The following is a 22,230-nucleotide window of genomic DNA, read 5'->3' as shown; positions in this document are numbered from 1 at the left end:
GGGTAGTGACATATCCGACCACTTTTTACGCACCGCACCAGAGTGCCACAGGAATTGGGCAAACAATTTATGCAGATTCGTAAAATATTTCCTACCCGGCCAGACAGGAACATTACCAAATATGTACAACAACTTGGGTAGCAGGATCATTTTCACCAGCGAGAGTCTGCCGGCTAGTGATAGTGGAAGGGTACGCCAGCGCATGACTTTGGCCTCGGCTTGCTCGGCTACTGCCTGGTAGTTGTCTGCAAGGAGCGAATCTCTGGTGAGGGACACCTGGACTCCCAAGTACTTAATCCCATTCGGGCACCAACGGAGCGGATACTCGGTGGTGGGCTGTATCGTGGAGCTAGTGAGGGGGAGGATCTCAGATTTTGTATAATTTATTGTGAACCCCGAGTATGTGCCTATGCGAGATGATCTCAGGGGAGTCCTTCAACCGCACTCCTCTCCACGCATGCCGCTCCCTGACGTAGTCGGCCATCGGCTCGATTGCCAAGGCGAAGAGGATCGGGGAGAACGGGCAGCCTTGTCAGGTACCTCTAGAGAGAGAGAAGGGACCGGACATCTGAGAGTTAACTCGCACCCTGGCCACCGGGGAAGTGTACAGTAACCTAATGTATGCTATCATATTGGGCCCTACCCCCATATTTTCTAAGACCAACCAGATGTATTTCCAAGACACCATGTCAAATGCCTTCTGGGCATCCAGTGTGACCGCAACCGCACTCGCCCCTTGGTCAATACGTGCCATGATATTAAGCAGCCTCCTAATGTTGTGGGATGTTGATCTTCCGGGTACAAAGCCTGATTGATCCTCGTGGACCATGTACGACATGACCGGGAGGAAGCGGTTGGCAATCACTTTGGCGAAGATTTTGGTGTCCAAATTCATCAGTGAGAGGGGCCTATATGATCCACACTCGTTAGCGGGTTTACCGGGTTTGTGCAGGACCGTGATGGGGGCCTCGCGCAGCGAAGGGGGAAGAGTGCCCAACCAAAGTGACTCGTTCCAAACCTCAAGCAGCCTGGGAGCCAAGATGGCCACATGCTCCTGGTAAAACTCAGCTGTCAGCCCGTCGGGGCCAGGTGCTTTACCTTTAGGGAATTTAGATATAGCCTCAACTATTTCATCCAGCAGGATGGGGGAATCCAATTGGTCCCTGGTAGCGGGGGAAATGATAGTCATGGGGATCTGCTCAAGGAGGTCGCACATTTGGGACTCACTGTGCTCGGGGGGTTGTGTGTACAGCCCTGAGTAGAAGTCCGTGAAGACCTCCAGAATATGTTGGTCAGACCACCGTTCCGACCCCAGGCTGTCCTTGATACAAGTTATCTGGGTTTGGCCCCACTCACCCCTGGCCAACGTAGCCAGTGTCCTGCCAGGTCTGTCCCCCTCTCCATATCTATGAGCCGCCTGTGGGCGACTGAAGTATTGGACTTCCCTGGTGGCTTGTTCGTTGAAAAATTGGAGTTCCTTGCTGATCTGGGATAGAGTCGGGGGGTCGACAGACGTAGGATGAGCACTCTCAAGTTCGCGTAATTTGGCTTCAGATCGGGCGAGGGCAGCCCTAATGGCCTAGAGGGTTCCCGCCTCCCTAGATATGGACATTCCCCTGATGAAGACTTTGAAAGCTTCCCACCGGACCCCTGCAGAGGTAGATTGAGGTGTATTAAGTTCAAAGTAGGACTGGATGTCGGACAATATATCAGCCTTAAATACTATGTCCTGTAAGGCCAAAGACTTGAAACGCCAAGAGCTAATTGTAGGGGCGGGCGCACCCAAATCTATAGAGAGCCGGATCGGTGAGTGGTCCGACAGGGTGCGCGCCAATATTTGAGTTTCCAACACCCTCCCCAGCAAGGAACTGGACAGGAAAAACATATCAATTCGGGAGGAGCTGTCATGTACCGAGGAATAATGAGTATATTCCCGCGTCTGCGGGTGCATTACCCGCCAGGGGTCTCGAATGTCAAGGGCAATGGTATGTGCAAGGAGCTTGCGCGCCGCATTTTAAAGGAGTCTGGGGGCCGAGCCAGTTCTGTCAAGTGTGGTATCTAAGATAAAGTTCATGTCCCCCCCCAAATGATCTGCACCCCTACATATCCCAACAATATGGAAGCAATCCGGTCAATAAAGTCTGGAGAGTCCACGTTGGGGCCATACGTATTAACCAGTAAATAGTCCCTGTTCGCTATTGCGCAGTGTAGGATAATGTACCTTCCCTCTGGATCGATGTAGCTCTTGTGGAGTACAAACTTAAGTGACCTGTGGATCATTGTCAATACTCCTCTGGCGTGGGTCGAATAAGCCGTGAAGTACCTGTGTGGGCCCCATGCAGGCGCGATGCACCTAGCTAGCGAGCCCCCACAGTGTGTTTCTTGCAATAGTAATATCTTGCAACCGTGTCTGTTGGCGTGGGCCATGATTTTGCGCGCCTTGGTGAAGTTACTTAAACCCCGGATATTCCAGGACATCACTGTTGTGGACATTACGGGTGACTAAGGTACATCCCACAACCGCCGTAGAAACTTACACAGTGAATGAGGAGAGCTCCCATGAGGGCGCCCTGATGTCGTGCGCTTTGCCAAACCGCCCCTGTCATTTGCAATATTGTTACCCCAAACCCCAACCATACCACCCCCCTCCCTCACTGCCCACCCACAACTTGCAGTGGAAATCACCCCCCCCCCCGGATGCACGCGCCAACAACTAACCCGACCATCACCAGGAAGTAAGGGTCGGTGGGTGAAATCCAACAGGGATATGCCCTTTCCAGGGCCCAACTGGGGCCAACTAGCAGTAGCATCCAATAAAACATAAACATTGCAATTGCAGTGAGGTGCGCTGTTGCTGTGGGGACGGCCATTTAGACATTGCGTAAGACAGCATAAGCTGTCAAATAACAGGTTCCTGCGGAATACGGAGTTTTTGTTGGGTCCCAACGCTAGTCTCCAACACCCAAGTCGGGCCACGGCCCGTAAGTATATTAAGGGTACCCAAGCCACATGGTTGATGATAGAAAATTGCCATTGACCCATGTACATTGACGGATTACCAGACAGGTGAAGCAGTGGCAGACTAAGCTACATCTGGTCAGTCAGCGCCGGCAGGGTCAGGCGCCGGGTTGTGGAGTGGTATGTGAGCCTCGACAAATTTTGCCGCTTCATCCGGGATAGTGAAAAAGTATAGTTTATTATTGTGAGTAATTTTGAGACGTGCCGGGAACAATATGGCATACGGGACATTGCGTTCTCTAAGCAGTTTCTTAACCCCAAGGAATTGGCGCCGCTCCTGCTGCACCGCAATTGAAAAGTCCGGGAAGATCCTGATGGTGTGGGACTCATGGCGCAAGTCTCCCTTCTCACGGGCCAGCCGGAGGATAAGGTCTCTATCCCGATAGTTGAGAATCCTGGCGATGATGGGCCTTGGGATATCCCCCGGCTTGGGGCGCGGAGACAGGGCCCTGTGCGCACGCTCGACAGTAAAGTGCGGTGAGAGACTCGGGTTGCCCAGTAGATCCTTGAGTAGAGCTTCGACGGCATCCTCCATGCGGCCCTTAAGTGCGTTCTCAGGGACCCCGATTATACGCAGGTTGTTTCTACGGGAGCGCGATTCTAGGTCGTCACACTTGGCTCTCACACTCTTCATATCGCGCGACAGGGAGGCAACGGTGTTCTGCAGCACGTGAATCTCGTCCTCGTTCGTGGATATCCTACTTTCGGCCTCGGTGATTCTGGTGCCTGCCTGGTCCACTCGGGTTTTAAGAGAAGCAACATTGGCGTTAATGTCATCCAATTTTTCGTGGAACGAGGCGAAGTTCTTGGCCATGGATTCCATAAGTGTGGTCAGATCGGGGTTTCTCGCCCCAGAGGGGGTGTCACTTTCCAGGTCCTCCTGCAAGGACGATGCGTGTCCCATCTCCTACCTCGGGATGGATTTGGCAAATTTGTCCATGGTTCCTCTCCCAGAGACCCCCTTGGTTTTATTAGGCATTGTAGATAGAGACACAGAGATGGCAGATGGCCGCTGGAGTGGAGGGACCAGTCGCACCAGTGGCCCCCAGGAGACCCGGCTCCGCGTGGCAGAGCGTGCAGAAGCGGCAGGTAGAAAAGGCAGCCCAGGCCGATTATAGAAGCAGTAGGGCCGGGTAGGCTGCAGGAGAGTAGGAAGCCAAGGCCGTGTAGACGCCGCTCGCCAGGTGGCCCCGTGGAATGGGAATGTGTAGACTCGGTACCCGGCCGGGCCCGAGACACGGCGGCCCCCAATAGCCCGCGCAAGGTGCAGTCCGGGCCCCCAGTATGGGAAGCAGTGCAGCAGCCTGCGGCCAGAGATCCAGGCCCTCCGGGAATGCAGGCCGCTCAGATGACACGCAGGGCAGAATGAGAGGGCCAGGACTCACAGGAGCAGGCAGACAAGTAGATGGGGGTCCCGGTGCACCCCCCCCAGCTCCTCACCTCGTTAGTCCAGTAATGTGAGCCACACAAGCTCAGGGTGACCAGGCTCCCGCCAGCCGGCTAGACGAGATGAGCGCTCCGGCGCTGTATGCAAAGGGAGAAGTGGCAGGCGGGGTCCCAGTCCGGTCGCCACGCCGGGACAAACGCTCCGGCGCCGACTGTGAAGGAGGAGGCGAGCGCACGTGGGTCCCGGCAGCGGATGGTGGCCTTAGGGGGGCCGCCGCACCCGCGGCTGATGAAGGAGGGCAGGTAGCGGGAGCCAGGCGCCCGCCAAGGCCCGGCGCGCCAACCGCCAGCAGGCCCAGAAGTCCCGTTCACAGGCTTCCCGGGGCCGATTCGGGTCGGGATTGCAGCAAGATTGCCAGAAGAGAAGGGGCAACAGCTCCACCAAAGATAAGGCACACGGAGCTCGAGAGCTAGGCAGCCATCTTGGGCTGCTCCACAGCGCCACCAGTTACATCACAAAAGATTTAACATCTTTTCGCCAAGAGGACCACCAGAATTGTCGTTTCACCTTTTCCATTGTCTTGGCAATACCGGGGTGTCCCTCTATTAATGTATCATGATAACCTGAAATAACTAGTTCGTGTAAATCCTTGTGCGGCAGGAATAAGCGTCCTTGGTAATAAGGTAAACCATTATCTATGGTAAAGTCTGATCCCTTTTGTATCCAATCCTGTAGGACTGTAGGGTCCAGGAGTTGTTTCACTCTGACTTGAATGTCTTCAAGCGTCTGTAACAAAGTCATGCCTAGAATTCTCTGTTCGGGAATTATTGGTACTGGTTCTGAGTTTGTATCAGATTCTCCCATTCCAATTCGGGATAAGGCGTCTGCTTTGCCGTTCTTGCAGCCAGGTCGATAGGTAATCACAAAATCAAATTCAGCGAAAAAGAAAGCCCATCGGAGCTGCCGTGATGACTGAGCCTTGGCGGTTTTCAAATACTGTAAATTCCGGTGATCAGTGATCACCGTGATGGTATGTCGAGCGCCAAGCAGGTAATGCCGCCAGGCTTTAAAAGCGGACTTTATGGCTAACAGTTCTTTGTCAGTGATTGCGTAATTAATCTCTGGTGCCGAGAATTTTCTGGACCAAAATGCTACGGATTGCAGTTGGTTAGTTTCAGGATCTCTTTGAGACAGAACTGCTCCCATGGCTAGGCTGGATGCGTCAGTTTCGACGACATACGGGAGATCTGGACGTGGGTGTTTAAATATAGGTGCGGAGGTAAACTTAGCTTTTAAATCCTGGAAGGCCTGCTCGGCTTCTTCAGACCATTCAAAACGTTTATTTTTCCTCAAGAGTGCAGTAATGGGTTGTACTATGCGTGAAAATTCCGGGATAAACCTGCGATAGAAATTGGCAAAGCCGAGCATGCTTTGAACCCCTTTTACAGAGCTAGGTGATGGCCATTTGAGGATGGCATCCACTTTTCTTGAGTCCATTCGGACTCCTTTGGGTGTCAGGATGAAACCAAGCAACTCAACTTCTGTGGTATGGAAAACACATTTCTCCAGTTTAGCAAATAGTTTGTGTTGGCGCAGTTTTTCCAGAACTGCCCTAACGTGTTTTCTGTGATCAGATTCCGAAGAGGAGTACACTAGAATGTCATCGATATAGACGACAACACAAACATCGATGAGTTCCCGAAGGACATCATTCATGAAGAATTGGAAGGCAGCAGGCGCATTGCACAACCCGAAAGGCATTATCTGGTATTCGAATAATCCATATTTTGTACGGAAGGCTGTTTTCCATTCGTTGCCTTCTTTTACTCGCTCCTTGGAGATATAACTTGGTGTATATGCAAGCGTCCTTCACCTGGTCAAGGAGTTCAGGAATCAGAGGCAGAGGATAACGGTTTTTAACCGTTATCTGGTTCAATGCGCGGTAATCGATACAAGTTCTAAGGTTGCCTTCTTTTTTAGGCACGAAGAACAAAGCCGAGGATGCCGGGGACTTTGACGGGCGAATAAAACCATTGGCGAGGTATTGATCCAAATATTGTCTCAAATGCAGGTTCTCAGGTTCGGTAAGGGCATAAATCCTGCTACAAGGGGGTTGTGCACCGGGCACCAGATCGATTTGGCAATCGTACGATCGGTGAGGAGGTAACGTGTTGGCCTGTTCCTTTTGGAAGACGTCCTGAAAGTCCTGGTATTCCGGAGGTAATTGCATGGAGGCAGAGGTTACAGATGCTAGATTAATCTTCAGGTTTTCTGGGTGGCATGTTTGTGCACAATCCGGGAAGGTTATTCTCTTAGCTCGCCAATCAATTCGAGGATTATGTGTCTCTAACCAAGTAATTCCAAGAATAACCTGAAACTGTGGAGCCTTGATTACATCAAACACAACTGCCTCCCGATGGCCGTCAGGACCAATAAGAGTCACCCCAGTAGTGGAATGTGTTACCGGTCCAGAGGCAATTTCAGTTCCATCGACTGTGGTGATGACATCTTTGCTGGTTTTAGGACGGAGAGGGAGGTTAATCCTAGAGGCCAATTCACGATCCACATAGTTTCCAATAGCCCCACTAACGATGTATGCCTTTATTGCATGCAACCGCTTAGGCTTTTCTGGATCTACGAGAACCATTGGCACAATGAAAAGCGAGGTCTGAGAGTTAGTTTTCAAGCTCGGCAAGCGGACCCCTACGCTTGTCGGGCTGAGTCGTTTCCCGAAACAGAGTCTTCATGGTTTTTATTAGCGGCTCCTACCGCTTTTTGGGGTGGTTTTGCCGGGCAATCTCGTAGAAAGTGTCCAGAGTTCCCACAATAAAGACATAATTTTAACTGCCGCCTCCTTTCACGTTCCTTTTGAGTTAAGGGTTCTTTAACCCCTCCAATTTGCATAGGCTCAGAGACATCAACTCCCTTGGGGTTAGCGTGGGTCTTGACCAACACCCGGGTCTCAAACCTGGACCTATCTGTTTTTCTGTTTTGAAGTCTGTGATCCAATTGGACCAATAAGTCTATATATTCTGTGCATTCTTGGGGCGGATTTACAACTTGGGCCAAGACATCTTTAAGTTCTCCTCGTAGACCTCGATAAAATAACGTGACTCTTTTATCCTTTGGCAATCCCGTTTCCACAATTAGTCTATTAAAGGTTGCAATATAGGATAGGAGGTCCTGATTGCCCTGTCACAGGGATAGAGGTTCGTCATCCAGAGCCTGCCCCTGAGAGTGTCGAGCAAATAACCTTTCCATGCTTGCTTGAAATCCTTGAAAATCACAGAGAATCGGGTCATCTTGAGTAACCAGTGGAACTGACCAATCGGCAGCGCAGCCGCTGAGATATGACAATACAAAGGCTACTTTGGTCTGATCATTAGGGAAGGCCCCAGGTCTGCATAGGAAGTGCAAATGACACTGATTCATGAATACGGCGAATCGTTTGGGGTCCCCAGCAAAGCGTTCAGGTGGGGCCAGCGGCATGTTTCCAGGTAGATTAATCTGCACAGGGTTACTGGGAACCACAGGAGCGGGGTTCCCTCCAGAACAGGGTAGAGGAGTTTGTCCAGCTTGACCTTGCAAAAGCTGTCTGGCCAGGTCATCAGTTCTTTCCTTTGATATTATTAATTCCCTCTTGAGGGCATTAGTCTCTTGACGAGCGGCATGTACTTCGGCCCGTAAGTCCCCCAGTAATTGGGCCAACTGATCAGTCTCAGAAGTTTCCATAGCGCCTGGGTGGGAATTTGTAGGACGGCTTCGCGTTCTGTAACGCTCACCTGACTCCCACGGGGGCGCTGGCCTGGTTCGCGCTGCTGTGACCTCGTCTAAGGTGATGCGCAGGGTTCGGAAGACGGACTGGACCGGGCCCCAGATCTGGCTTGTCTGACTCGCAGAAGTATCCTTCTGTAGGTGAGAATAGGGGGTTAACTGTCTGTGGGGTAATGCAATCGGCCTCCCACTTACCCCTCTCACCCTCCTCAAAACCCTTCTGTGCTTCCCCGTAGCGTCTCACCTTAGGGTCTGGAAGGACGAGCTCTCCATCCTGCTTCTGATGCAGGGGCGCGTTGGTATCCAGTTACGTCACTGGATTTTCGGATGGGTGAGAACCAAACTTGCTTGGCTTCCAGGTAAGTTTTTCTATAAGTGGTTCCCCTTGTGTCCATGCATTAATGTTCTAATGCTAGTGTCTTTTTCCCCATAGGGGCCGGGGTACGGAATGCCGGGGAACAGGCACCGACCCGAGGTGAGCGGTGAAATCCTTGTGGAAATCAGGAAAGTCTTTAATGAGTGTTTTGGTAATGTCTTTTCATTCACTCATTAACGCTGATGTCTTTTTCCCCTTAGGGGCCGGGGTCCGGAAATGCCTGGATGCGGCGCGGACCCGAAATGAAAAGGGAATGACCCAACAGGTAAGTCTTGACATGGAGTTTTAGCTTCCCTTTTCCCTTCTTTCTCTCACCTTTGTTCTTGTCTTTTTCTCCCTAGGTGCGGGGGCGCGACTGCGAATCCGGATGGTCGCTGCTGAACATGGAGGCGCCCTGTAAAGGCGAGTAGAATGCGGCGCTGCAGCGATCGATGCGATGTGCTTTTAAAAATAAATGTTTTCCTTTTCAGGATTGTCGGCGAAATGTCTCTGGGATGCAGATTTAGCAGGTGAGGCCTTTTCCTTCTTCTGTTCTCTTGTTCCCTTCCTTTGCAGGTGATTCAGGATGCTGGCAGGTGTGGCAGAAGTCAAGATGCAGGAGCAGACACGGTGAGCGTCCAGCTGCTAGATGCAGAACAACGCGAAGCACGTGTGGCTGATCGGGTGTGGTTTAAATAGCTGTCCAAAGGGCCCCTATAAGGGGTTGTTGGGACCTTCCCCGGGGACTTGATGTCCACTTTCGGGGACGCAGGGCCTGAGCCGGCTCCCCGGGAGCGGGCATCGTGACAGCGGGGGAGTATCAGGGAACGGCCCCACCACCCTGGCCTCATGGGAAGGGGCTCCCCTCGGGGAGAAGTGATTAAATCTCTGGATTTGACAATATATATGATTTATTGAGCAAGAATGTGTATGATATGAAAATAATTACTTAATCCTGCTTTTACCTACATCTGGATCTGCACAGGTTCAGGCCATCACTCTGGATTTTGCATTGTCCATAGAGACCAGAAAGGAAGACAGGAGCGGAGGAGATAATTTTAAGGAAAACCTGTTTAACTCTACCCTTCATTCTGCCACTATTACCATATTGTGAAATCTTATTGTTTAAACATACTGTTCACACTTTTTGAGTCTATTACTTATAGTAGTTTCTTTCCCAACTTTTGCTGATTCGACTTTCTCAGAAAGCATCTCCAATTTAAATAGCTGACTTGCGGCTTCAACATCTTAACATTCTGACAGCTGGTGATTTGAACCTAGGGTGGAACTTCCTGTTCATCCTCGGTTTGCTATTTTTGCGATGCCCTTACATTACTTGGTTTTAAACAAAAAGGTAGCTCTTACATTCACATCCATGGTCATATGTTAGGTGCTTATTTTTGCCACAACAACTCAGTGGATGTACGAGTGAAGGCCACTAACAAAAGGCTAGAGTTGTAGAGGGAAGGCTGCCAATGCCATCCTCTGCAAGGTCACTCTCTCCCCTCCCTCCTTCTCCAATATACTTTTGGAGGGGTTTCCCCACGCCTCCTCGCTCTTCACATTCACCTCCTGCGCACCCTGCCCCCTCCCAAACCCTTTGCCGACCTGACAGAACTTACCTGTCTCCTGTCTGCCTGACCCTGCCCATCTTCGTAGTCCGCTAGAGGGAAGTAAATTCAACTATTGTGCATCAGTCTTTTTCCAGCACACTTTTGTACAGTGCACTTTCACCTAGAGGTATACAGACTGCAAATGCAACTCAGTTGTATGTAATCAACCTTTACCCCCTACTTGGTCACATCTGGCTGTGTTCCATGTTCAAAATGACCGTGTTAGTTGTTCTTCTTCTTTTCTCTAGGTGTGTTAAATTTGATTGTAAATGAGATTAAGGTCTCTAAGACATGCTTGTCTGGAGTATTAAGTGAAAGCCTGAATCTCTATCACCCCAATGTTGAGGTACTAAGTAGCAAGTGTACCGATTGGCTGTTCAAGATAGTGGATACCCTGGGGTCCCATAAAACACATCTGGCTCATGTAGGCCCTCAGCTCTTTGGTACTCTGCTAAGAATATCAGTCATCTCGAGAACAATGACAATGTTCTTATCCATCTCAAGATAAACTAAACTTTTGAACTGCCTTCAGAGCAAACCATGTCAACATTACCAAGGCTGATTATTAGAGGACTAAAATCTTGGCATCCTTAAACACTCCGAAACCATTATTCAAATAGTGAAAGGCTTCTCTGTGCCTGAGGCTGCTGCCACAATTCTGGTACCTTCTCAAGTGCTTTTAATAGCCTTTCTTCTTATTTTGGTATAAACACAAAAAATATTCTTGAAGTTAGATTTCACCAGGCCCCATCATCTTCTAGCCCTTTGTCAAGACCACCTGCTTCTCACTGTCACTCATTCCTATACCCTGTGAAGAAGCAATAACTCTCCTGCTAGGCCATTGAAAATCTGGTTTACCTTCAGTTCCCATACATACCATTTTACTACAATTATTTGCTACTTTACTCCTAACCACTCAACTAATTTACTCATCCCTATGGTCGGGAGTTTTTCTGGTAGAGCTTAAATTAGCAATTTGTCTCAATTTAGTAAAGAAATATACCTTGAACTAAGTCTCAGCCAACTATCAGCCCACCCATCCCTGCTTTCAGGGTTTACTAATGTTTTGGAATTTGCTGTTAAATGTTGGCTTGCAGATTTCATCAACTCTTTGAATTGACTCGATCCTTTCCAAATGGACCACTGTTCTTCCAGGTGAAAGAAATCCATTTTGGTGTGGCTCTTGATGGCCTTGACATTGCCTCTGATGTCAGCAGCGTCTCAACTGTGATTTATTAAATCTTTCAGCACTATTTGATAAGTCTACCACTCTATTGGCTCGGTTAGTGGCCATAGGCATTGGTGGTTCAGTCCTAGATGTTTCCACTTCTCATTTGTGGAAAGAGCACAGTTTTGTTGCCACCCATATTTCCAATCCTGTCACCCTTCGTTTTGTATTTTGGCTCTGTCTTCCCTACTTTTTAATGCCTAGCTCCAGGATCTGGCAACTCTCATCTCTGCCTAGAAGACCAAGGTTATCTTGGTGGGGGTGGAGAGGTTGGGTGCTGGGGTCTTCAGTTTGGGCCAAAGGAAATGGGATCACTTCCCCACACTGACCCTTATTTTAGGAACCGGGCTTCCACTTTTATTAGGTTCTTTCCTTTAAATCTCTTATTAGTGCAGTGTCTAGCAGTTGCTTTTTTGCACAGAAAACTTAAAAAACTTAAAAAACTATAAAATAATTCCTTCCATACAATTTGATTGACCTCAAGCCTATCACTGTGGGTGTGTGTGCATATGCATTTATGTATTATAGGAACTCTGTTTATCTGGTCCTCCCTAGTTATCAAATTCACTGGCTTCAAATAATCAAAAATCTGGCAGCCAAATTAGCTACCAGTGTTCTTTTTCGCCCTGCTCTGAAGCCACTTCTGTCTACTTTACAGGAGCTTCCAGGTCACAAAATAATTACATGCAAGTCACTTTATCAGTTTCACAGATCATTTTATGGAAGAGGAACTACCTTTATTTATTTATTTATTGTGCATTTGTAAGGCGTTTTCTTAGATCCAAGCTGCCCCCATCTACACCTTCGTGGACCCTTCTTTCTGCTAATCAGCAACTCTTAGTGATTCCGTGGTTGCGGTGCTGGAATCGGCGGTTGCTCATTTTCAGTCTGTGGAACAGTATTTCGGTGGTTATTGTGGCGAACTAGAAGAAGGATCCGGACTACAGTTAGCCAAGTTGAGTGAATGTTTTATTCAAATGAAAAGAAAATGCCTATCTAAACCTATTGTTATGAGGGAAGTTCCCTGCCTAACGAACAAAAAATAACGATGCTCGTCAAAATCCAAAGAAATAGTCCTGAGTCCAAATCCTATTCAGTTAACTGGCCCTACGACTTAGGAAAACTAAACAAAAATAAGGAGGCCTGAGCAATAGCCTCTGTCCTTGGCTTCTGACTGACCCAATCACCAATGTCTCAAAAACAGTTCACAACCTCTCTGAGGGTTCTGTATGTCAAATCTCAGTTCTTCAGAATTCTCTCTTTCCAGGAAGCAAAGATTTTAATGGTGCAATTCCACAGATTTTCATCTGGCCCTGCAAAGTGTTCTTGTTTTATATTTGAGCACTGAAACAGTCTCAAATTATCTTTTTCTCCAGTTCTATTCCTTATATTTCATTTCTCTTTGACTTCCCAAAGTTATTTGGCCCTCTGACAGGCTTACTTGATCTGGGTTCGGTATGGCGTCTGCCTGTTCTGGTTTTCTCGGTTCCTGTAACCCTTGTGACTTTCCCAGTGTCGATTGTTAAATCCTTTCAATTTCTCGGGGCTCTTTGAAGCCCCTTGATGCTCTAATCATCTTGATTCAACATGACGTAGGTAGGGTGTTTGCCAGCTCGGCTTTATTAGGATCCCGTAACCTTTGTGGCTTTCTCAGCCTCGAATGTCTCTATTCGCTCCTCTCAACAGCGTTTCCTCTCGTCCTGGTTTAAATTGACTTAGGTTTGGCATCTTCCGTTCGGGTTTGTCAGGCTTCTGCAACCTCTGTGGCTTTCATAGCCTCGAATGTCTCTATTTGCCCCTCTCAATAACGTTACCTCTTTGGGAGTGCTTGCTTCCCTTCCACTGCTTTGCAGCTAGTACACTTCTTGTGCGGAGCTCGGGCTTCCGGGCATGACTTACGTGTGGTTGTGCCCCCAGGCAAGGTGGTTACTTTACCATCTCCTTTCCGACCATGCCTTCTCAGTCACTCCAGCCGCTAGCCTTCTGGTATCTTGTGAGCATTTCAAATGCGCTCCACGCTACCACTGGTTCTGCGGTATGGCGTTGCTCTGCTCCTCCAGGACATCTCTCCTTTAAAGGTTTGCCTATGCATATGCTTCTTCCTCTCCAGTTAAAAGTTCCTTGTGGTTTTATGCAATTGATCAGAAACAAAGGGGGTGTGTCGATCCTCTTTGACTGTGGAGTTCAGGCGAGATCCAGCATTACCTGATGGCAGAGAGTTTGAGGAAATGTCACTATTCGGTGAATCCAAAATAGTATCACAACTAAAAGGGGTGTGTTCCTGCTCTTTGATTAGGGAGTTCAGGCGAGATTGAGCATTACCTGAAGCCAAAGAGCTTGAAGAAATGTCACTGGTCAGTGGATTAAAAATAGAAGTAACAACTGTCTTTCCAATTCCCATGTAGGCGGAAAATGTGTTCTGGACCGGGAGTTCCGCACAGGAATGGGAGTCCTTGTCCCCAAGAGGGGAGTCACTCCCAGTGAGGTCCCACTTGCCCAGAACCCTCGGGATGGTCTTGCTGAGCAATCACACCTACCTAGCTTCAAACGCGCTGAATCTCATCTGGGGAGTTGGGACGAATTGTCCACATTCTTCACACTATCTGTAATCTCGATCAGTCCCTGTGCTTCTGTTGTTCTGTTACAACTTTCTCTGTCCCACTAATACTTTATACTTGTATTGAATCTCTGGATCACTGCTTTTTTCTCCCTTTGTATGTAAGGCCATGAGGCCTGTAGGCGACCAAGTGCTCAGTAAGAATATACCAAATGACATTCTCACCAAGGAGATATTAGATAACAATTTTTGGAGACCAGATAGCCAAGGTTGCAGTTGGAAGAGTGCTGGCAAACTGAGCTGGCTCGGATGATTTGTTACTTGGGCTTCTTCTCCTTTCCACCTCTATTCCACCAGGTTAGCTAACATTCATTATCTGGCATGTTTAATTGTGCAGCATCATTGGATGCCCATTGTTGACAGAGAGTCAAGATTTTCCTGGACATATTTTATGCAGCAACTGTATATATTCCTTAAGATGTTCTGAAGGTCACCATCAATAAACATTATTTCACAGGACCTTTATATCATTTAAACCAATACTAATTAGTGGCCATCGTATAGAAATTATGCATTGGTGCAAGCGTCACCCTGCAAAAATATGTATTTATTTTGATGTGATTTTGTAGCATGGCACATTTTGCCCAGGTGAAAATACTATGCAAAATTTCACAGCAGCAGTTCAAATTTTCAATATTACAGGACCATGCGTCTTTAAATGGTTGTGCTTTCACTTCTGCAATCTTATGAACAAGCTGCTTGCATTAAATAAAAGGGCACATACTGTGAGAAACCTGAAGGTGTCTCCCTAGCTAGTCCCCAAGGATCTGTCATCCAGGTGGCCAGGACATGGCCACCGATATTGCATCCTGTTCCTTGGGGTGGACCAGTGAGAGAGGATCACCTGGATGGGGGGTCCATGGGGAGTGGGAGTGGGACACCGACGAGTGAGACAAGGTATCCCCCTTCTTTAAACATCTCTTCCCCATCCGACCATGTAGGATATTCCAAAACACTGCCTCCCCTTTTCCGACATGAACACTTTCGCACAACACGAAAGACAACAGACTAACACCAGAGTCGTTTACCTGACAATTTCCAATGCAAGGGTCAGGCAAACTCAGACAATTGACCAGAATCACACACACACCTGATGGCCATTTCCCTTCCTCACATGGCTAAAAGGTGGAGCACAAGAGCACATGACGAGCAAGGCAGACCGCACAACGTGAAAGCTAATTCAGCATGGCAGTTCAAGAGGAGGAGAAAGGCGTCACATACAGAGAGGGTAACAAGGAGAGAAGCGACCTTGCCCTTTCCGACCAAGGCCCGTGAAAATCTCTGCAAAAGGAATCGTAAGACCGCAATCAATAGCCAGCACGTGTTGCAGCAGATGTCAACAGTGCACAAGACCCTCCTCCGCTGATTAAAAAGCCGGGGAGAGATGCTTGTTTCTGTGGTACCAACCTTGAGTCCAAAGAGAAGGAAAGCCAAGCGGTTCATCACAGCCGGTGAGTCGAGGGGAGAGTCGATAAGAAAAACGAAATGTGTTGCATGAAAATTAGCCAATGGCTAATTTGAACTTTGAAAGGTTTAAAGAAACTATGAGGAAAGAGGGGGAAAACCAGCGGAGTCCATCACCACATGGGTGCTCACGCAGGAAACTCTGAGCGATTACCTGATGGTAGAGACTACCGGAACCAGAAAGCCTTGGAAAGAGGCATAAAAGAGGTCAAAGTAGTCATACAGGTGTGTTGTGAAATCCTATGTACCGTCGAAAGTCTTTGACCGACATATGATTGTGAAAGAAAGAAAATGAATCCCGCTTAGTGAGATTAGCGCATGAACAGTGTGTTATAAAAGTTGGAAGGGGTAACCTGGCAGATGGAAGCCGACAAATGGGGCGAAGCCCGAAGAACTGTTTAAAAAGACATTAAGATTTGTGAATACAAGAAGTCTTGGAAGACCAGGGGGAAGTGAATTGTCCCCCTTTTTCTTTGGGCCCGATCCCGGCCGAGGGACATCCAGGAGTTAAAGGTCATCACCCAAAGTCCATTTGGAAAGGAATTCTTTGTTTGTTTGCTTGTTGTTGAATATATCAGGCACTCGAAGGCAAGGGACTTTTTATTGAAAGAGACTTAACCATGGAAGAACCTGATATCTGGTACGGAACTGTCAGCTCGTGCTGGGAAAGCTCGAGTGTGTGCTGTGCTGAAAACGTGGGAAAGAAAGACCCCTGGCAATCACATCCTGACTTATTATTTGTGAACACTTCTTTCTTTATTGAAATCCCTATCCCACACTCTTTCTGTAATTAGTTGTAAGGATTTGGCAATAGGTTTTTTCAGAATAGGTCTTTTTACTATGACAAGATGCCACAAGGACTGCCTTATTTTACATTTGATGGTCATAACTTGCTCCCATCTTAGATTCAGGTTTAGATTAGGCATTTTTCCGCCCGGCATTTACAGTTTAATAAACACCCTTGAACTGTGATCACTTATGTCTGTCTTTACTGTTGCCACCATGAGTTCCATACTATACCTATAGACTTGTCAACATTTTATTTGGCAATACTGGTCAATGCTTTGGTTGTAACCCATGGCTTTCTTATCTGTTATCCGTTGCAGCTTCGGTCCGCTGATGTTCCATGCAGACATGAGTCAGGGAGCAGGGAGAGCATCCTGGTTTTTCTGTATGATGTTGTGCGCAGGGGAGCCAGAGACAGAGCACCTACTTCCCGCGCCACCTGCAGCAGCCAGCTGCAGCCCTGCACTGAGGATGAGGGCTGGGCGGGGGCCCAGAGCCCCCCCCTTTGGGCCTTGTGTGGTGTGGCCCCTGCTATGCCAGTGGGCAACCGTTTGAACAGACTAGCAGCGTGTGTGGCCTCTCTACCAGGAGAGAAAGGTGTATATGTATTTTGCTTCTCTTAGGGAAATATAAATCTTTCAACTAGCCCGGAAGACGACTCCCATTGCCCACCAACCCTGCTATTCCTTTATGGCCCAACAGTCTTAGAATAGTGCCTTCTTAAAAACAGTCTTTCAGGCCTACCTCTATGAGTTGAAGCTTTATCTCTTTCGACTGCTACTCGGTTTTTTAACCTCATCTGTAACCAAATGGACTCTGCTTGATTCCTATGGTTTAAAGCACAGTTCCTTCATGCCAGAATTCTATAACCGTGTAAGAGGGGACAGAACTCAACGGCATAATTTCTTTACTCTTGTAGAATCTGCTTCTACCAAAACGCTTCTTTATTTATTGCAGCCCTTGATGCATAGAGGTTCTCAGTTCAGCAAACTGAATTGAGAAGTAATCTGAACCGCTCATTGGCTACCCTAAACATGATAATGATGATCTTGAATGCATGTATCATCTACAAAGCAGTCACAAGTAGCACACCATCGTATCTGTCAGATAAACTACACACTGGTGGCACACAGTAATCGTGCAGCAAATCGACCAGCTGCCGTGAATCACAACTTGTCCTCAAAGAGAGGAACTGCAAACAATCCATATCTTGTCCCATACCCTCCCTCTGGAACTCGATCCCAGTATTAGCTCAGAATGCCCTCACAAATTCTCCAGTTCTGCAAAGCTCTCAAAAACGTGGCCTTTCCAACAATACCTGACCAGGGATTAATCCCGATTGACACACAGACTAATGTGTAGACCGCAGCTCACACTACAGTGCTACTGTTAAAAGACACCAGCCCAAACTCTGGATACCCACATCTGATTCAGCAATCTGTTGCTCTCGAGCTAAGTCGGCACTTTAAACAATGCAATAAATTAAAATAAAATGGTGTATATTAAAACAAACTGAGTTGGTGAATGCTGCATTTTGAAAAGGTGTGGCAAAACTACCCACTCTTGATCAGAGCAGTAAAATAAGTGGTTTAAATGGAGAATTGCACAGCACAATTTCAAGCATAACATGGATAAAAGCTAAGGGCTTCAAGTATAGTAGAGTAATATCTGACTGAGAACACAGTGCTTGCCAGCTCTGCCACAGTACCCAGGAGCATTTCACTGCAGCAAATCATATCTGTGTTGTAACAAATGGCACAGAAAACACTCTGAGTCTCAATGGCAGCTGAAGGGTCTTTCTTTTATTTTTTGGGGGCCTATGACCGTCCCTCTCTCTCTTCTTCCCACAAACCTCCTCTGTAACCTTGGCCTCCATATCTTCGGTTAGTGCTATCAATTGTTGACCCCTACTGTCTGGCTTATTCTTATGGTGTTTTCCCTGAAAGTTGCTCCCTCTAGGCCTTCCTAACATTCCCTACTCTCGCCACATATTAGTGGTCTAATTGGAAATGGGGTTGTGTCTTACACTTGCTTGTTAAGATTTACCTGGTTCCACTCACAATCACTGTTACTTGCCTTTCTAGGCCACCTGCCTCCTGTTCTCAGCTCCTCCCCACCTACCCTCTGCCCCTCCTTTCCCTACTCATCCTTATTTCTCCTGTCTCGCCCCTTTGATGCTAACTCTTCTCCTTCCACACTACTACTACTTCTCCTCCTCCAACACTGCTACTCCTCCTCCAACACTACCAGCGCTTGTTCAATGGGCCACCTCTTGCCGGATCTGAGGTCCGGCATCAGATGTCTGGCCGGATCTCGGGACCCGGCCTGCCTCAGCCCTGACCAGGCTTTACTGAGCCCCTAGCATCGCAGAAAGAAGCTGGGACTTTGGTGATTAACAGGGTAATTCATAGAAAATCGCACAAAAGTGGCGCACGCGACTGTCGCACAGCATGCCCGTGCGAATGTCTGCGCCAGCCGCGTGCGCTAAAATCGATTTCCGCGCACAGCGTATTCATGGATTTTCGCATCCAAAACCAGCCGTGGCGCTGCGTGGCGCAGCGACCCTGCAGCAGCGATAGTTACGCCCCCAAGAACGCCCTCGCGCAAGCAAAAGCCTTCAAAATCCCCAAATAATCGCAAAGATCTGTGCTAACCCTGGACCAGTTCACAGGGCTGGCAAACAGCAAATGCCAAGCAGGGAACGTGTATTACAGGGGTCCGTGGGAAGTATCACACGCGATTCCAGCAGGGTACGTGTATTTCAGGGGTGCGCGGGAAGTTCCACACGCGATTTCAGCAGGGTATGTGTATTTCAGGGGTGCGCGGGAGGTTCCACACGCGATTGTCCTTGTGCGAGCAGGGTACGTGTATTCCAGGGGTGCGCGGGAAGTTCCACACGTGATTGGCCCGGTGCAAGCAGGGTACGTGTATTCCAGGGGTGCGCGGGAAGTTCCACACGTGATTTCAGCAGGGTATGTGTATTTCAGGGGTGCGCGGGAAGTTCCACACGCGATTGTCCTTGTGCGAGCAGGGTACGTGTATTCCAGGGGTGCGCGGGAAGTTCCACACGCGATTGGCCCCGTGCGAGCAGGGTACGTGTATTTCAGGGGTGCGTGGGAAGTTCCACACGCGATTTCAGCAGGGTATGTGTATTTCAGGTGTTCTGGGGAGTACTACACGTGAATTGGCCGTGTGGGTCCTCCCAGGTGTTCGCTCTACAACCTCCACGGCCCCTGCGGGCAGCCCACACCACGGGGGACTACCCTGCACCCCTGCTCATGTCCCACACGCAGCCCATCCACCATGGGCATGCCCCCCAGCCAACCCACATGTCACCTTGCACTAATGATCAACAATGCATGTCTCCCACCACCCCACCCCCCAGCAGTGCAGGGGCAGCCTCCACCAGGCCCCCACTCATGTCTACCACCACCCCCACCCCCCAGCCACCAGTTGCAGATTCCATCAGGCCCGCACTCATGTCTACCACCACCCCCACCCCCCAGCCACCAGGGGCAGATTCCACCAGGCCCCCACTCATGTCCCCTATTACCCCCACCCCCCCGCAGTGCAGGGGCACCCTCCACCAGGCCCCCACTCATGTCTCCCACCACCCCCCAGCCACCAGGGGCACCCTCCACCAGGCCCCCACTCATGTCTCCCACCACCCCCACCCCCCAGCCACAAGGGGCAGATTCCACCAGGCCCCCACTCATGTCTACCACCACCCCCACCCCCAGCCACCAGGGGCAGATTCCACCAGGCCCCCACTCATGTCTACCACCACCCCCACCCCCCAGCAGTGCAGGGGCACCCTCCACCAGGCCCCCACTCATGTCTCCCACCACCCCCACGCCCCAGCAGTCAGTGGCAGTCTCCACCAGGCCCCCACTCATGTCCCCTATTACCCCCACCCCCCAGCAGTGCAGGGGCAGCCTCCAACAGGCCCCCACCCATGTCTACCACCACCCCCACCCCCCAGCAGTGCAGGGGCAGCCTTCACCAGGCCCCCACTCATGTCTACCACCACCCCACCCCCCCAGCCACCAGGGGCAGATTCCACCAGGCCCCCACTCATGTCTACCACCACCCCCAGCCCCCAGCCACCAGGGGCAGATTCCACCAGGCCCCCACTCATGTCTACCACCACCCCCACCCCCCAGCAGTGCAGGGGCACCCTCCACCAGGCCCCCACTCATGTCTTCCACCACCCCCAGCAGTCAGGGGCAGCCTCCACCAGGCCCCCACTCATTTCCCCTATTACCCCCACCCCCCAGCAGTGCAGGGGCAGTCTCCAACAGGCCCCCACTCATGTCTACCACCACCCCACCCCCCAGCAGTGCAGGGGCAGCCTCCACCAGGCCCCCACCCATGTCTACCACCACCCCCACCCCCCAACCACCAGGGGCAGCCTCCACCAGGCCCCCACCCATGTCTAACACCACCCCCACCCCCCAGCCAGCCACCAGGGGCAGCCTCCACCAGGCCCCCACTCATGTCCCCTATTACCCCCACCCTCCGCAGTGCAGGGGCACCCTCCACCAGGCCCCCACTCATGTCTACCACCACCCCCACCCCCCAGCAGTCAGGGGCAGCCTCCACCAAGCCCCCACTCAGGTCCCCTATTACCCCCACCCCCCCCGCAGTGCAGGGGCACCCTCCACCAGGCCCCCACTCATGTCTCCCACCACCCCCACCCCCCGCAGTGCAGGGGCACCCTCCACCAGGCCCCCACTCATGTCTCCCACCACCCCCACCCCCCAGCAGTCAGGGGCAGCCTCCACCAGGTCCCCACTCATGTCCCCTATTACCCCCACCCCCCTGCAGTGCAGGGGCACCCTCCACCAGGCCCCCACTCATGTCTCCCACCACCCCCACCCCCCAGCCACCAGGGGCAGATTCCACCAGGCCCCCACTCATGTCTCCCACCACCCCCACCCCCCAGCAGTCAGGGCAGCCTCCACCAGGCCCCCACTCATGTCCCCTATTACCACCACCCCCCCGCAGTGCAGGGGCACCCTCCACCAGGCCCCCACTCATGTCTCCCACCACCCCCACCCCCCAGCCACCAGGGGCAGATTCCACCAGGCCCCCACTCATGTCTACCACCACCCCCACCCCCCAGCCACCAGGGGCAGATTCCACCAGGCCCCCACTCATGTCTACCACCACCCCCACCCCCCAGCAGTCAGGGGCAGCCTCCACCAGGCCCCCACTCATGTCCCCTATTACCCCCACCCCCCGCAGTGCAGGGGCACCCTCCACCAGGCCCCCACTCATGTCTCCCACCACCCCCACCCCCCAGCCACCAGGGGCAGATTCCACCAGGCCCCCACTCATGTCCCCTATTACCCCCACCCCCCGCAGTGCAGGGGCACCCTCCACCAGGCCCCCACTCATGTCTCCCACCACCCCCACCCCCCAGCCACCAGGGGCAGATTCCACCAGGCCCCCACTCATGTCTACCACCACCCCCCAGCAGTGCAGGGGCAGCCTTCACCAGGCCCCCACCCATGTCTACCACCACCACCACCCCGCAGCCACCAGGGGCAGATTCCACCAGGCCCCCACTCATGTCTACCACCACCCCACCCCCCAGCCACCAGGGGCAGATTCCACCAGGCCCCCACTCATGTCTACCACCACCCCCACCCCCCAGCAGTCAGGGGCAGCCTCCACCAGGCCCCCACTCATGTCCCCTATTACCCCCACCCCCCGCAGTGCAGGGGCACCCTCCACCAGGCCCCCACTCATGTCTCCCACCACCCCCACCCCCCAGCCACCAGGGGCAGATTCCACCAGGCCCCCACTCATGTCTACCACCACCCCCCAGCAGTGCAGGGGCAGCCTTCACCAGGCCCCCACCCATGTCTACCACCACCCCCACCCCGCAGCCACCAGGGGCAGATTCCACCAGGCCCCCACTCATGTCTACCACCACCCCACCCCCCAGCCACCAGGGGCAGATTCCACCAGGCCCCCACTCAT

Source organism: Ambystoma mexicanum, chromosome 12, assembly GCF_040938575.1.
Source record: "Ambystoma mexicanum isolate Mex_15411 chromosome 12, UKY_AmexF1_1, whole genome shotgun sequence".
NCBI classification, from domain to species: Eukaryota; Metazoa; Chordata; class Amphibia; order Caudata; family Ambystomatidae; genus Ambystoma; species Ambystoma mexicanum.
The sequence above is the reverse complement of the archived record's forward strand: the minus strand, read 5'-3'. Positions refer to the sequence as shown.